Here is a 15432-nt window from a genome sequence, read left to right on the forward strand (position 1 = left end):
TGATGCAGGACTCGATCCCTGAGATCTCAGGGACGTGATCCCTGAGATCATGACCTGAGCTGAAAGCAGAGGCTTAACCCACTGAGCTACCCAGGCACCCCTGTTTATAACTTTTTATAAAGTTTTTATATAAACTTTATATAAAAGTGTATGTCCAATACACTTTCTGTTCTCTTGGGGATATACCTAGTAGAGAATGCTGGATCATGTCACAACTCTATGTTTAACCATTTGGGGAATTGCCAGAGTGTTTCCAAACTTCATACTTACACCACTTTACATTTCTTCTAGCAGTGATGGAACATTCCAAATTTTCAACATCCTTTTCTAAAACTTACTTTCTCTTTTTGATTATAGTTATATTTCTGGGTATGAAGTGGTTTCCCAGTGTAGTTTCAATAAAAACTAAATGATAAAACCAAACTAAAGCAATAATGAGATTGAAGCTGGGCAGTTTACTGGCTAGTAGAATTTAAGAAGTCATTTTAATCATAAAAGAGTAGAGATGATTTGCATATATGACTATATATATATGTGTATATATATATATGTATATATACATATATATATATATATATGACTTGCATTTTGCAAGGCTTTACCTTCTCTTTTTGGTTCTTATTTAGCAATTAACAGTTAACTTTTATACCTAGGTTCAAAAGGTTTTGAGGTTCCACATAAATGATCTTTACAACTACCTCAAATATTTTTGTTATAGTTTCTCTTTCCCTTTAAAATACAATGTCCATCCCTTTTGGCTCCAAAACAACATAGTTGAGAATGCCGAGGTGATTGTGAGCAAACTCAGTTGACCAATATAAGGACCATCTTCAGACACTGTGTTTACTCATGGGTGCTACCTTTATGAAGTTTCCAGCCTTGTGGGATAAACGTATTTATTTATTTATTTATTAAAAAAATTTTTTTAAAAAAAGATTTATGTATTTATTTTTTAAGATTTTATTTATTTATTTGGACAGAGAGAGATCACAAGTAGGCAGAGAGAGAGGGGGAAGCAGGCTTCCTGCTGAGCAGAGAGCCCAATGCGGGCCTTGATCCCAGGACCCTGAGACCATGACCTAAGCTGAAGGCAGAGGCCCAACCCATTGAGCCACCCAGGCACCCTACATGTATTTATTTATGTATGAGGAAGAATGCAGCAAGCATAGTAATTGGAAGGTATAAACAGAGTGTGTTAATACCATAATGGAGAGGAATTAATTCCAGTTTTAAGCAAAGGCAGTATTTTGAAAATTAAGTAGAATGTTGGCAGGTAGAAAAATAGCAGAAAAGAAGAAAATTCTAGGTTGAAGTTACTATGTGAGCAAAGTCATGATAGGAGGTATTGGAATCAGAAGTAATCTGTATGGGGGCGCCTGGGTGGCTCAGTGGGTTAAAGCCTCTGCCTTTGGCTAAGGTCATGATCCCAGGGTCTTGGGAACGAGCTCCGCATGGGGCTCTCTGCTCAGTGGGGAGCCTGCTTCCTCCTCTCTCTCTGCCTGCTTCTCTGCCTACTTGTGATCTCTGTCTGTCAAATAAATAAATAAAATCTTTAAAAAAAAAAAAAAAAGAAGTAATCTGTATGGCTAGTGTATGGTGTATTGGGACCAGAGGGCTTGTGGGGAGTCAAACGGAAGATAGACTGGATGCTTATGTTATGTAAAAGAGTTTGGATTTTGTCCTATAATCAGTGGGATATGCTAAAAAGTTTTCTACTAATGCACAATATGTGATAAAATTTATGCTTTCAGAGGTAAGATTTATAGTGATATTGAACAACAAATTAGGACAGATGGGTGGCAAGGTTACTGTCACAATAGCCAAAGTGAGAGTTGACTTTTCAGCTAAAATTGACTTAAGAAATAGTTGTTGTTTTTTTTTTAAATCACTTAACAAGAAATGTGGAAGTTACAGAGTTGGTTAAAAGGAAGCCCAGCTCTATCAGGTAGCATTTCTGCATTTCTTTTGGCTTAATCCTTGTGGTCACAAGATGGCTGTCTCATTCAGTCATGAAGAGGAAGGTAAAGCGTGTGCTTTCTTACAGTTTTTTGTTAGGGAAGAAAACTTTCATTAGGCACTTTGAAGTTTCATTAACCAGGACTGGATCTTATGACTGGTTTAGCTGCAAGGGCAAGTGGGGAATCTGACATTTTACACCTTAATATTAGGAGGTGTGTTCTGCCTTTGAAAAGAAGGGGTGGGGGCAAGGCTTCTCAAGGGGCTAACAACCAGCAGTCCTCAGATGCTAATATTCTGTGGTTAGTAGTAAAAAGGCAAAGGAAGAGACAGATTTAATAGGTTAGAAGGGATTAAGGACTACTCTAGGCTTTGGTGGTGAATGAGAAGATGGTGATGCCATTTACCATAATGTATTTCCCAATTTGAAATTGAATTGGGTCCTTACTCTATTAATAACATTTATTGTCCATAAAACTTGATTCCTAGGACCCTTTAATCTTACTTTCTAATTACTAATGTAATGGAACATGGAGGAGGAAGTGGAGGTAGCATGGCAGTTTTTAAGTGCTACTTCTAGGACCAGTGCCAGCTTGCTACATCAGAATCACCTCGGGAGCTTGTTAAATCAGAATTTCTGGGAAGTGATATTTTTAGGTCTGGGATTTGACCATCAATTTTGTTAACAAGATCCCCAGGTAATTCTGATACACAGCTCGGTTTGGATATATTTGGTAGGAAAAGTGTGGACTTCAGTTTTAGGCAAACCTGTATTTGAATCCCCGCTCTTCACTTATTAACTGTGAACTTGACTTCTCAGAGCTGAGGCCCCCCACCTGTGATATATGTAATAATAGTAATATTATTATTAATGTTACCAAATGATATACCACAATTGCTAACCCAGGAAATGAATGGGTGCCCCTTGGCACTGCTGTGGTAAGTTGCTCTGTCCTGGCTAATCTGAGGGGCCTAGACAAGTTGAAAGCATAACCTCTGTGCTGGATTTGCCAACACTTTTGCTGAAGAAACTCGAATAAACTTGTTGCAAGAGAAACCAGTCACTCAAGAAATGAGGATTTGGAAAAGAGAAATGGAGAAACTTATTTGAGATGTTGGCAGCCAGGACAGGTGGCAGGGTCAAGTCTTACCAACTGACCTCTCCACCGGTAAGATGGACATCTAGAGTTTTACAGGAGATATTCAGGGGGTATGCCAAGAGAGCAGGCAGAGAGTGCATGGTCATGGGTGGGGGGACTCTGTATGTGTTCAGCTCACAGTTATGGGCAGGGAAGAGGATGTGTGGTCGAGGCATTCTTTTGCTGTCAGGACTTTTCTGGTTTGGTGGTTGGAATGTTCCGGTCCTTGTAGAATGTCTTGTCAGTGCCTCAAGAAAGTGCAATTAGAAATAAGCACAATGATTTTTAGTTAGAGCATGAGTTAAGCAGTCTTGTTTGTTACTGGTTTTAATTGTTGGGGTCTATAGTTGAGCCAGAGGTTTTGCTAACATTAGTAGCTACTATATAGAGCTATTGTAAAATATAGGGATACGTATGCAATGTGTCTAGCATAGTAACTGGTACATTGTAAACATTCATTAAATCACTTTTTTTTTGCATGGAGCAATTGGGTGTGGTGCATAAACAATGAATTATGGAGCACTGAAAAAAAATTAAATTAAAAAAAAAACACTTTTTTTGGGTATTAGCCTATAGTAAGTACTACATATTTGAATTAGCAAAGAAACACAGATTTCTATACAACTACAACAAAAGGCAAATAAGAAACAGACTATAGTAAATTGCTTCTCTTGGTGCTTGCTTCTCTTAGTATCCATTGTTATCAGTAGCTAATTTCCTTTTGGTCCAGCCAAATATCTTCCAGTCTTGAGCATTTGAATCTTTGTTTTCTTTTTTTGCATTTAAAAAATTGTTTTTTTAAAGATTTTATTTATTTGGCAGAGAGAGAGAAAGCACAAGCAGAGGGAGCAGCAGGCAGAGGGAGAAGCAGGCTTCTGCTGACTGAGCAAGGAGCCCAATGCAGGACTCGATCCCAGGACCCTGGAACCATGACCTGAGCCAAAGGCAGATACTTAACTGATTGAGCCACCCAGCTGTCCCCTTTTTTTACATCTTTAAAAAGATTTGTTTATTTGTTTATTATTATGTTCGATTAGCCAACATACAGTACATCATTAGTTTTTGATGTAGTGTTCAATGATTCATTAGTTGTGTATAACTCCCAGTGCTCATCACAACACATGCCCTCCTTAATGCCCGTCACCCATTATCCCAACCCCCTAACCCCCTCCCTTCTGTAACCCTCAGTTTGTTTCCCAGAGTCTTTGTTTTCTTAACTGCATTTTTGGTTGCGTGTGTTCTGTGCAATCTATAAAAATCAGGTATACCAAAAACTCTAAATCCAATTTCTGTGAAATATGTTACTTAATAATAGTAGAGGCTATTTTTCACAGTGTTTTCATATAAAACCTTAAACTAGACATAGTTCTTGATCTTAAAAACCAAAAAACAGTATCAATTCAGATGAAAGTAATAAGTGCACATTAAGGATCATTTTGTTACTCTCAAAGCTTATGTAGTTACCTGGGTTAATAATGAGAATTTTTTTTAGGTGGTTGTCTTGTGTGGGGAATAACTGCTTGTTGAGAGTGAATGCTTATTTTTCCAGTTTCAGTGTATAAAGGGGTTTTGGTGGAAGGGAGGGAAGGCACTAACATTGAGAACTTATGCTGCTTGAGGAATTTGACTTAATTTGTTTCATTGGACAGAGACAGCATGTTGTAGTATTACCTGTAGATTCCGAAGACACGCTGCCTGAGTTTGTGTCCCAGTTCTGCACTTAAAGCTTCCTGACTTTGGGTAAATTACTAACCTTTCTGTGCCTCGGTTTCTTTATTGAGGATTATTATACACCTACTTCAAAAGGTTGTTGTGAGGATTAAATAAGCTAACATACATAAAGTCTCTAGAAAGTGCCTGGCCTGTAGTACTATATAGTTGTTAGCTTTCCTTTACATTTCACGAATTTATGTTGCTCTGTAATTTCACAAAACTCCTGTAAGGTCGGTGTCTTCTTAATCTTTATTTTATCGGTAATAAACTAAAGTTCCATGAGGTTAGCAACTTACTGTAATCAATCACCCATTTATTTATTTATTTAGTAAAAGATTTTATTTATTTATTTGTCAGAGTGAGCATAGGCAGACAGAGTGGCAGGCAGAGGCAGACGGAGAAGCAGGCTCCTGCCAAGCAAGGAGCCTGATGCTGGGATCACGACCCGAGCCCAAGGCAGCGGCTTAATCAACTGAGCCACCCAGGCGTCCCATTGCGCATTTATTTAGTGATGCAAATCCTAGATTGCTTCTTCATGCATTCGACTATGACGTTAGTATGTTAGTTATTAAAAAAATTCTAAAAATAGCAATCACTTATGAGATTTATATGGTATTAAGTAATACCAATTTTTATTTATCAGAAAAACATTTTTGCTACTTGGCAATAGAATTAATAAATTAACCATTTTTGAATTTTGAGTAGGGTGTTAATACTTTGAAAAAAATCTGTTGTTGACCTTTACTTTAAAATATTGCATCAAGGGGCACTTGGATGGCTCAGTTGGTTAAGTGTTTGCCTTCTGCTCAGGTCATGCACGCAGGGTAATGTGATCCAGTCCTATTTTGGGCACTTTGCTCACTGGGTAGTCTTCTGCTCCCTCTCACTGTTCCTCTGTGCTCTGTCTCTCTCAGATAAATAAATAGAATCTTAAAAAAAAAAATACCACATCAAGAGGTAATGGAGATATTTAAAAATGTGTTGTATATTGCAATAGCTATTTAATTCAAATTAGTTTGTAAGTTTTATATTATGTCATATAATATAGTATATAAATATAATTAAATATATAATATGTATAAGTATATAGCATATCTATGTAATTTGTAACATCATTTTGTAGATGACAATCATAATGGTACCTTGAGGGTTTTTCATAATTGTTTTTTTTACTTATGATCTGGATGCTATCTGTGATTAAGTAGATTATCCAGATCCCCAATGTTCACACATTTTATAGAAAATAGAGATAGTAATGTTAACTAATTTTAACCACTAATGTATATTAATTGTATTAACTGACTTGAGACATATGTGTCTGCCTCTATGGCATCTTTTATAATAGTTCAGAGTACTGAGTAAGAGCTTAAAATCAAATATTAAAATAAAAGATGAGGCAATTAAAAAAAATTTTTTTTTTAATTTTTATTTATTTATTTGGCAGAGAGAGAGATCACAAGTAGACAGAGAGGCAGGCAGAGAGAAGGGAAAAGCAGGCCCCCTGCCGAGTAGAGAGCCCAATGTGGGGCTCGATCTCAGGACCCTGAGATCATGACTCGAGCTGAAGGCAGAGGCTTAACCCACTGAGCCACCCAGGCGCCCCAAGATGAGGCAATTTTAATAAAATTATGTAACAGAGGGGTGGAAGTGTGTTAAACTAAATCCTAAAGCCAATCTTCTTTTAGGAATCCTTCCTTGGTTTTTCTTCCGCTTCCTCCACAAGCACACAGACACAATATACCACACTCACCCAACAGGATGAAATAGAAATATTGTTTTATAATCTTCAGATAGGTAAAAAGCCTAAAGCTGCCCTTCTCTATTTTCTACATGGTTTCAGGAAGCTTTATGCACAACATACTTTGAGATTTTCAATTAGAAGCGGTAGCAATTTTGTTTTGAATAGTTCTAAAGAATCTATTGGCTCGGTGTTTCCTCTTCAGTACCCTTTGGCCTACCTTTTAAATTTCTTTTGGGAAAATGCAGCTTGCTGCCAGTAATTCATTCTCTCACTTTGTTCATGGAAGTTGCTGAATTCGATTATGAGTTAGAACACTTACCCTGGTTTTACATTTGGTATATTCTTTCTTACTTTCATTTCATGTATAACATATTGGTGGCAAAACTGCTGCATATCATTTGAATTTCTGGATCTGATTCTGTCCAATAATAAGTTACCCAGATCTTTTTCACAGAACAATCTATCTTTCTTTCTTAATTATTCTCCTGCCTCTTCCCTAATTTGGTTCTCACCAATTCATTTTACTTCTCTCAATTTTTTTCTTTCTCAGTAAATTATTTTCCCCCATCCCATCTCCTTGAGGAATAAGGAGGGCTCTTCATCCTCAGCAGGGCAGAGTTTCCTCTCAGGCCACTGAGAGGAAATGAGCAGAAGGGGTTTCAAAACCAGCTGCTTGGCTCCTATGATTTTGAGTCTGGAGGGTGGATCTAGTGCTCTGTTCACATCCAATTCCTATGATTGCTCTATTGCTCTTCTCTGGAAGAGCTGCTTTCAGAATTGTAAATGCTTTCCCCTGCATTGCAGTTTAGCTAAGAATATTCTAAAGGAATTGATGTTGGTTTTCAGTGCTTTTGCTGTAGTACTTTATCTGGTTTAGGAAAGGTTCTTGTTTGGTTAGGTTTCTAAGTTTGTAGGCTTGGATTCTGGCAAAAAACTGGCTGGTTGATGTAACAATGCGATGACTTATTTTTAGGGTTTACTGTCTAGAAGTATCTTTTTCAGCATTTTATGAATTACCATAGTGATAATAGGCTAATTTTTCTCTGTATTTGAAGACTTGACTGAGGACAATAATACCTTTCCCCCGCCTTGAATTATACAGGCCAAGGATTTAAGGTTTTTCTTTTCTTAATATTAAGTTGTTTTATCTGTGATTTACTGTCTCTGTTACTAGATGAAAATGTGGAATTTAAGGGAATTGCTTTTTGTTAAATAATATGTTACTTATCTTGTTCTGGAAAGGAAAAAAACCACAATGGAAGTCTGGTGCAGCCATTTTATATTCGAAACTCTACTGAACCTAATCTTGCTAGTGAGCAGGTTTAAAAGTTGCTCTCTTTTTAATGGGCCCTCTCATACCATGTTTGTGGCTTTTGTTTTCAAAGATTTATCTATTATACTTTGATTATTTATTTATTTACTGTAGCCCACCGTAGCCATTCTTTGCACTAGATCTTCTTTCTGGAAGTCCTGTTTTTCTGGAGTGGAGATCAATAGAAAAATGAAGATGACATGGATTTTCATTGGGAAAAGTGGTGGTTAGGCATTGGTTGCAAGGATATGAATCTTTCTCCCAGAATACTTTTAGCTGTATATACATTATGTGATTTTAAATCCTGTAAGTTAAAATGTTTGTATAGAAGTAGTAGAAGAGGGACTTTTATGAAATCATAGAATGTTAAAGCTGAAGAGGGATCTTAGGGATCATATAGTAACTATCCTGATATTGTGTAGAGGAACAAATGGAGGCTTGTTCATTTCTTTTTTAGTCCATCCATCCATCCATCCATCCATTCACTGAACAAATATTTATTTAATGTTTACTGTTTAAGGTGCTGGGGATGTCCCTACCCTTAAGGAGTTTGTAGTAAATAGATAATAAACATTATAAGTAAGCTAAAGAGGTAGAAAGTGGTAAGAGTGATCTGGGGTTGGGGTGGTGCTTGAGGGTGAAGGTAGATTTAGGGTAAGCTGCATTGAAAAGATGATATTTGGGCAGAGATTTAAAGGAGATGAGAAAATGGACTTATGACTCTCTGAGGGAAGAGTCTGTTGAGCAAAAGGAGCAGCCAGTTTAAGGGCAAATGGATAGGAGCATGTCTAGCTTTCTGTTCAAGGGCCAGTAAAAAGGCAATTGGCTCCTTGGCTTAGAAGTGGAGAGAGTAATAGGTGATGAAATTAACAGAATTGGGAGGTAGGAGGTAGAGAACTGGCTAGATTATGTGGAGTGTGGTGAATTGTGAGGACTTTGGTTTTTACATGAGTGAAATGGGGGAAGGTTGGGGGTGTAATGAGGGTTTTGAGCACGCATGATCTGACTTACATTTCAACTGAATCATTCTGACTGCACTGTTGATGAGAGATGCCAGGGTAGGGTTGCTAGATTTAGAAAATAAAAATATAGGACACCCCACTCAGTTAAATTTGAATTTCAGATAAACAGCGAATAATTTTTGTATATATATGTCCCATGCAATATGTGACTGACTATTCACCCATATGGCAGAATGTTAACTACTCTTTTATATCTATGTCTATCTATATATATATACACTTTAAATTCTTCAGTGTTACTGTTGCTTACTATAAATTACCATTACCACGATCCTGCTGGTTCCAAGGCTTGTGCCCTTACTGCAAATTTTGTCTTACTCTTTCCTGTATTATCTATATTACTGTTTTTCACATCGTAGTCATCTTACACCTTAGAACATTAAAATGCAGTTTGTTGGACCCCATCCTACACCTACTGAAGCAGAATTTCTTGGGGTAGAACACGGGGTCTCTATGACTGCCTACTGTTCAAGGTTCTAGGTACAGTAGAACAAGACATACAGAAATCCTTACTGTAATGGAATTAACATTTTAGTGGGGAGACACAATTAATAAGACAAGTAAGTAAATATACAGTATGTTAAATATCAGTAGAGATGCTAAGAAGAAAGAAAAAGTAGGAAGGGAGTGGGAAATGTCCAGTAGAATGGTGAAGAAACTGCATTTTAGATGGGGGCCAGTGAAAGCGTCACTACGCAGTGATGTTTGAGTTGAGACTTGAAGGAAGTAATGGAGAGAACCAGGTGGGTATCTGGGGGAACAGGATTGTAGGCTGAAGGAACAACTGCAGAAGGCAGATGCATGCTTCGTGTGTTTAAGATCCTGCAGGGGGCGTGGGCGGTGTCTGTGGAATGGAAGGAAAAGGAGGAGAAGGATAGAGGATGAGATGAGAGAGATAAAGGGGAATGGCTGGTGACTGTTAGCATTTGGGCTTTATTGTGTGTTGGAGAGAGATTTGGATACTAGACCCAGTTGTGGCATTATCTCTGCATCTGTTGCTTCACCACTAAAAAGTGAACAGAAGACTAAGATGATCTCTTAAGTTTCCTTCTGCCCTAAAATAGTCTGTAATTTGAAATCTATTATTTCTCTTCTGTTTCTACTTTTTCCCCCAGCTCTTCGCAAGTAATTAGTTAATCATTTGGGATTGTTTTATATTTTTCATGAATCTATCTCTGTTTGTGCTCCTTATAACCGAAGTTTGAGCTCCTTATAGCTCCTTTTTACCTTTATGTTGCCCTTGTTTCTCTTTCGTTACCAAACGTGAAGATTTAGACAGTCCTTTAATAAATAGTAGGAAATAGTTTCCTTGTCACTTTGTTTAACTGTTAGTTAGCCATTAGTTTTGTCCCCATCAGATTCTTGTTTAATTTTAGCTAATATAATTAAGAAACATATTTTTCTCTACCAAGAGATTGAAATTCTAGTGAATGGCAGCTTGACTTAAAACAAGGCAGAAAGAGAAGAAAGAGCCTTGACTGAACTCAAATCCCAAATGCTAGTCCAAGATTAAGTGAAATGTAATGTGCAGGGAATCATGAGATTCTTAACTAGATGATGATTCTTCTTTTTTTTTCTTTTTTTTTTTTTAAGATTTTATTTATTTATTTGACAGACAGAGATCACAAGTAGGCAGACAGGCAGGCAGAGAGAGGGAGAGAGAGAGAGAGGAAGAAGCAGGCTTCCTGCAGCGCAGAGAGCCCAATGTGGGACTTGATCCCAGGAATCATGACCTGAGCCGAAGGCAGAGGCTTAACCCACTGAGCCACCGAGGCACCCTTAACTAGATACTTTTATGGAAAGGAAAACCTTTTGGTAGGTCTTAGTCTTAAATGGATGTATGCCTAGAAATAATTGGGTGAGATCCTTCTAAAATTATTTTTGTTTGTTTTTTGGTGGGATCTGTTAACAGATGACAAGGATAAAAGGAACATGTCATGAAGTTTTATGATCTTTAATATAAATTCTGTTGAAAGAACGAAGCAGTATTAAAATTGTTGTTGGTGCCTTTGAAACCCAACACAAGAAAATAGGACTTGTAGGCTCTCAAATTATAGCTTTCATGTGGTAGTAATGAAACAGTATAATCACTCTGAGTAAATCTGCCATATTACAGGGTGATATGAATTGTAAAGAAAGAAATCCCAAAATCTAAATAGTATTTTGGAGTTTGATCTGTTTTGTTTTATGTCATCTGCTAGACTTTGAGAACTTCAGGAGAGTCAGAAAAAGAGTGTAATGTTAGGTACCAACATATTAGGTTACATTTATGACAACTTTAAAGATTGGGCAATCACACTCTAAGATAGTAAGTTTATAGTTATTTTTGCTAATAATCATTTTATCTGTTGTGTATTTGGTGGGACTTTTATGTGACTATTCTCTTAAGCCTGGCTGAAATTAAATATAAGAGAAGTCCTAATTGGAGCTTTCTTGACTGAATATTTCAGGAGGAATGAGGTAGAAGGGACTCATAAAACTTAGCTAGTTAGACACTCAGCTGCATATATTTATTTATAGCCTTCTATCTTGCTCATTTGTGTTCTTACAGTATAAAACTCTGAAAATTTAAATTAACAGACTATTTATACACCTATAATAGGAGTCTATTTAAAAACAATGGAGTAAATTATGAAAAACAAATGAGGCTTTTTTGGCACTTTTTGAACATTATTGAGTTCTTGAGTTGAAAATATGTTCAAGGTAATTTTTGTAGCTATGGTAATTTTACTGGTCCAGGAACTATGCCAATTCTAAGTACAATATGATTTAATTAGTATAGGCTCAGTGTTTTTGTTTAATGGACACCAATTTTATTCATGATATTCAAGACATGCTTAGTTCCAGTGAAACAGCATGAAAAGTATGCTCTTTATTGCTTTTAAAAACTACCCAATTAAAGATATGGAAGTAAATCTTTAATGAGATAGCTCCTCTGACATTAAAAGAGATGACTGTGTTCTACCTGCTCTTGGCAGAACCAAAATTAGATTGTTGGGTGATTGAATAACTTGGTCATGAAAACGTTTATTTTTTTAAAAAGATTTTATTTATTTATTTGTCAGAGAGAAAGAGAGAGAGAGAGAGAGAGCACACAAGCAGGCAGAGAGGCAGGCAGAGGCAGGGAGAGAAGCAGGCTCCCTGCTGAGCAAGGAGCCTGGCGCAGGACTCGATCCCAGGATCCTGGGATCATGATCTGAGCCAAAGGCAGTGGCTTAACCCACTGAGCCACTTAGGCGTCCCGAAAACTTTTATTTTCTAAATTAAAGTTGGCAAACTGTGTGATCTGTGGACCATACCCTGACTGTTTTTGTAAATAAAGTTTTATTGGAACACAGCTGTGTTCATTCATGGACATATTGTGTGTGCTTTTGTGCTATAGTGGTAGTGTTGAGTAGTTGTGGATCATATGATTCCCAATGCCTAAAATAGTACTGTTTGGCCCTTTAGGGAAAAGCGTGCTGACCCCTGCCATATATCTAAACTTTTTGTAGTCAGACCATGTTAAAGTTCTGATGGAGATTTTTGAAGTTAGTATTTGGGGGTTTAACTTCTCATTCTGCTTCATTCTAACACACACACACACACACACACACACACACTTTTGAGTGTTAGTTTCCAGCTTTCTCATCCATAGGTAAGCATAATACCACCTTGCACCATTGCTATGAGTAGTCAAGGAGAAATGTAAATAAAATGTTTAGGGTACTTGGCATCAAGAAGAAATTCAAGCAATAAGGGGGTATGATTAGGGGGAAGTTTAGGTGTTTAGTTGGGTAATTTAGGATGGCGTGCTTTCTAAAAATTTTCTTTCTTTTTTTTTCTTCCTAAAATTAACAAACAAAAAAAAAATTCTGAATTCTAATTTGTCCACAGAACTGGCTATAGAGGTCTGTTTTATCCATGTTTTAATATAATGTTGTTGATTAACTTCCCATCTTTTCCTCCCTCCCTTCTTACCTGTCCTTCTTGTCTTCTCTTCTTCCTGAACTTCATACCTTCCTTTCTGTTTCCTTTTTGATATATGTAAACCTTGGTACTAAATTTAGGTCAGTGAGTAGTAACTACTCCTAGGGACAGTATGCAGAGAACCTAAGATTCTGAAGATTCTCTTATCCTTGGCTCTGTTTTCTAGGAAACAAAGGAACTCTAAAATCTTGTAATGGCCTCTCCCCCTCTACCCTTTATTCTTTTTTTTTAAGAGAGTGAGTGAGCATACTTGTGGCTGCCCCCTTTATTCTTATGTTATTATGTATATTAATAGCCATCTAGGTGTGTGTAAAATCTGTTTCTACCACAGCAAATTTTTGGGCAGATCTTGAGCTTTGTCTTGAACCTGATGCCAAGAATGTTTAGATAGGCATGTTTTTCATATTTTCAGGACAAATAGATGATAGATTCTCTTTAACATTTTGAAGGAAACTTAAAGACTGAGTGATGAAAAAATTGACCCAAGCAGGATCACTTAGTTATTTCCTTGTTTCATGAAAATAAACTTAGAAGTTAAGTTATTTTACTTGACTTTATTTTTAGGAAATCAGTTTGAAACCTGGGACCTAACCTTTTCAAGTTATTCCAAAACCAACATTAATATAAATAACAAAGCAGAAAAAAATGTTAGAATAGTTTTTGTTTTTATTGACATTTATTATTTTGTGAACCTGGTGTAGGCAGCCTGGGTCCAAGGATCCAGAGTGGGGGTTCTCCACAGGACCAGCCAAGAGAGTCCTTGGCTTGTGTGTAGGGTAAAAATCAGACATGAGCTGGAGAAAGTGAAAGAGTTTATTGAATAGCATAAACGACAGAACAAGATGGTCTGTCTGGGCAATCTGGAAAGGAAAACAGAATGAGTCTCATTGTTGCTTGGGGCTAGGGGTCTAGGGCATGTGTTCCTTTGGGAATCCAGGGTAGGATCAGATCAAAGGTGAGTGTCAAGTGCACAATACGCACTGTTTCATAAATTACTGAAGGTAGCACTATTGGTGCCAGTGTCAGCTGAGGTTTGTTCAAGCTAACGTCCTGGAACATATTTGGGATCTAGCTCTTCTTAGGTGTTATCAGGTATTTGGGGCTAGGACAAAGCTCAAAGAACGATTAACTTTTTTGCTTCCCTCTTACAGTGGGAACTGAGCTTCTTTCGCTTATTCAGAGGCAAATACTGATCATGAGTAAATGAGTCCTACCAGAAAAACAGAGTCTTTCTAGAATGGAGTCTCTTCAGCTTCTTTACCTTAATAGTTCTAGCATTAGCAGACCCTTGGATAATAGTATCAACAGTTACCCACATTTCGTAAGGCTTTAGTCTCCCTCATCAAAATCTCTTTTTAAAATGTATTTATTTATCTATTGAAGAGAGAGAGGGAGAGAAAGAGAGAAGGAGTGGGATAAGAGGGAGGGAGAAAGCAGACTCCCCACTGAGCAGGGAGCCTGACTTGGGGCTGGATCCCTGGACCTGAGCCCAAGACAGACACTTAACCAACTGAGCCACCCAGGCACCCCTGAAAATCTTTTTATCCATAATAAATTTAATTCTGTTCTAGTTTAGTTTAACTAAATCAGTTTATGGTTTAAAAAAGAGTTCAGAACTGGTCAGAATTTTTCATTGGGAATTCCAACCCTTTTTAAAGCTAATACTTAAATGCATTAAACCTAAATTTTATATGCTATCTTTCTATTAAAGTTAAAGTATTCTTCCTGTTTTCTCACTTATTTTACAGTAAGCTGAGATTTTGGTAGAGGCAGATTTTAATCCCTAGTCCTTCAGGTTCTGTGAGTCACACAGGGACGTTAAATGATTTTCTGAGAACTGCAGTTTTAGTATAAAATTAGGGACATAAGTGTTGAATGTACCTTATTTTATGTATTAATAGGAACTAGAGAGCAAGGTTTAAAAAGTAATTTTGTGTCTGGAAATAGGTAAATAACATGGAAGATGGGGGATTATTTAATTAAAAAAAGGTTTTTTTGAGGGGTTAAGAATTTTATCTTGCCAGGATACAGAGAGAGAGAGGGAGGAGATTCCAAGTCCTGGTGAAACATAACTCAAAGACATATAGTTAGTGTTAGCATTCTGTTTGCTCATGTATGGAAAAACCAGTAACAGATTGATTTACTCCCATCAAAGGAGAAATGGGCGGGGGGGGGAGAAGGAAAAAAAAAACATATTTGGGAATAGTGAATTTTGTTTCCCTTTAATTGGCTATGTCGTGATGAACTGGCAACTAGTAAAGAGGACAATCAGGTTATTCTGCCCGTGGTAGGTAAATGCGTCGTCAATGAAAAACAGTTTTAGTTGTTTATGAATTCTCCGGAGGACGTTGGGTGTTTAACTGTGACTTCCATGTAAGAGGTTGTCTCTCTATTATGCCTGCCACTGTCCTCATTAGCATTTCCATGTGGGGTCTGTGTCAGAATTTCTCACTTGCTTTATTAAGTCTTAGTCCCATGATTTTTTTTTTTTTTTCATTTTGTATTCTTAGGTGTGTTGGATGGGCTTTCCAAAGGTTGATGCTCCATCTTCCTATGGTTTTGTTTGCCATTGTATGTCAT

General features: G+C 37.1%; 1 protein-coding gene across 4 annotated transcripts in view; it reads left to right on the top strand.

The window, feature by feature from the left end:
• The window catches only part of NUBPL (nucleotide binding protein like), a 207516-nt gene that overhangs the window by 36765 nt on the left and 155319 nt on the right, over positions 1–15432 (top strand). The gene's annotated exons all lie outside the window — the stretch shown is intronic.

The sequence above is a fragment of the Mustela erminea genome, chromosome 5 (genome assembly GCF_009829155.1).
Source record: "Mustela erminea isolate mMusErm1 chromosome 5, mMusErm1.Pri, whole genome shotgun sequence".
In the NCBI taxonomy this organism is placed as follows: Eukaryota; Metazoa; Chordata; class Mammalia; order Carnivora; family Mustelidae; genus Mustela; species Mustela erminea.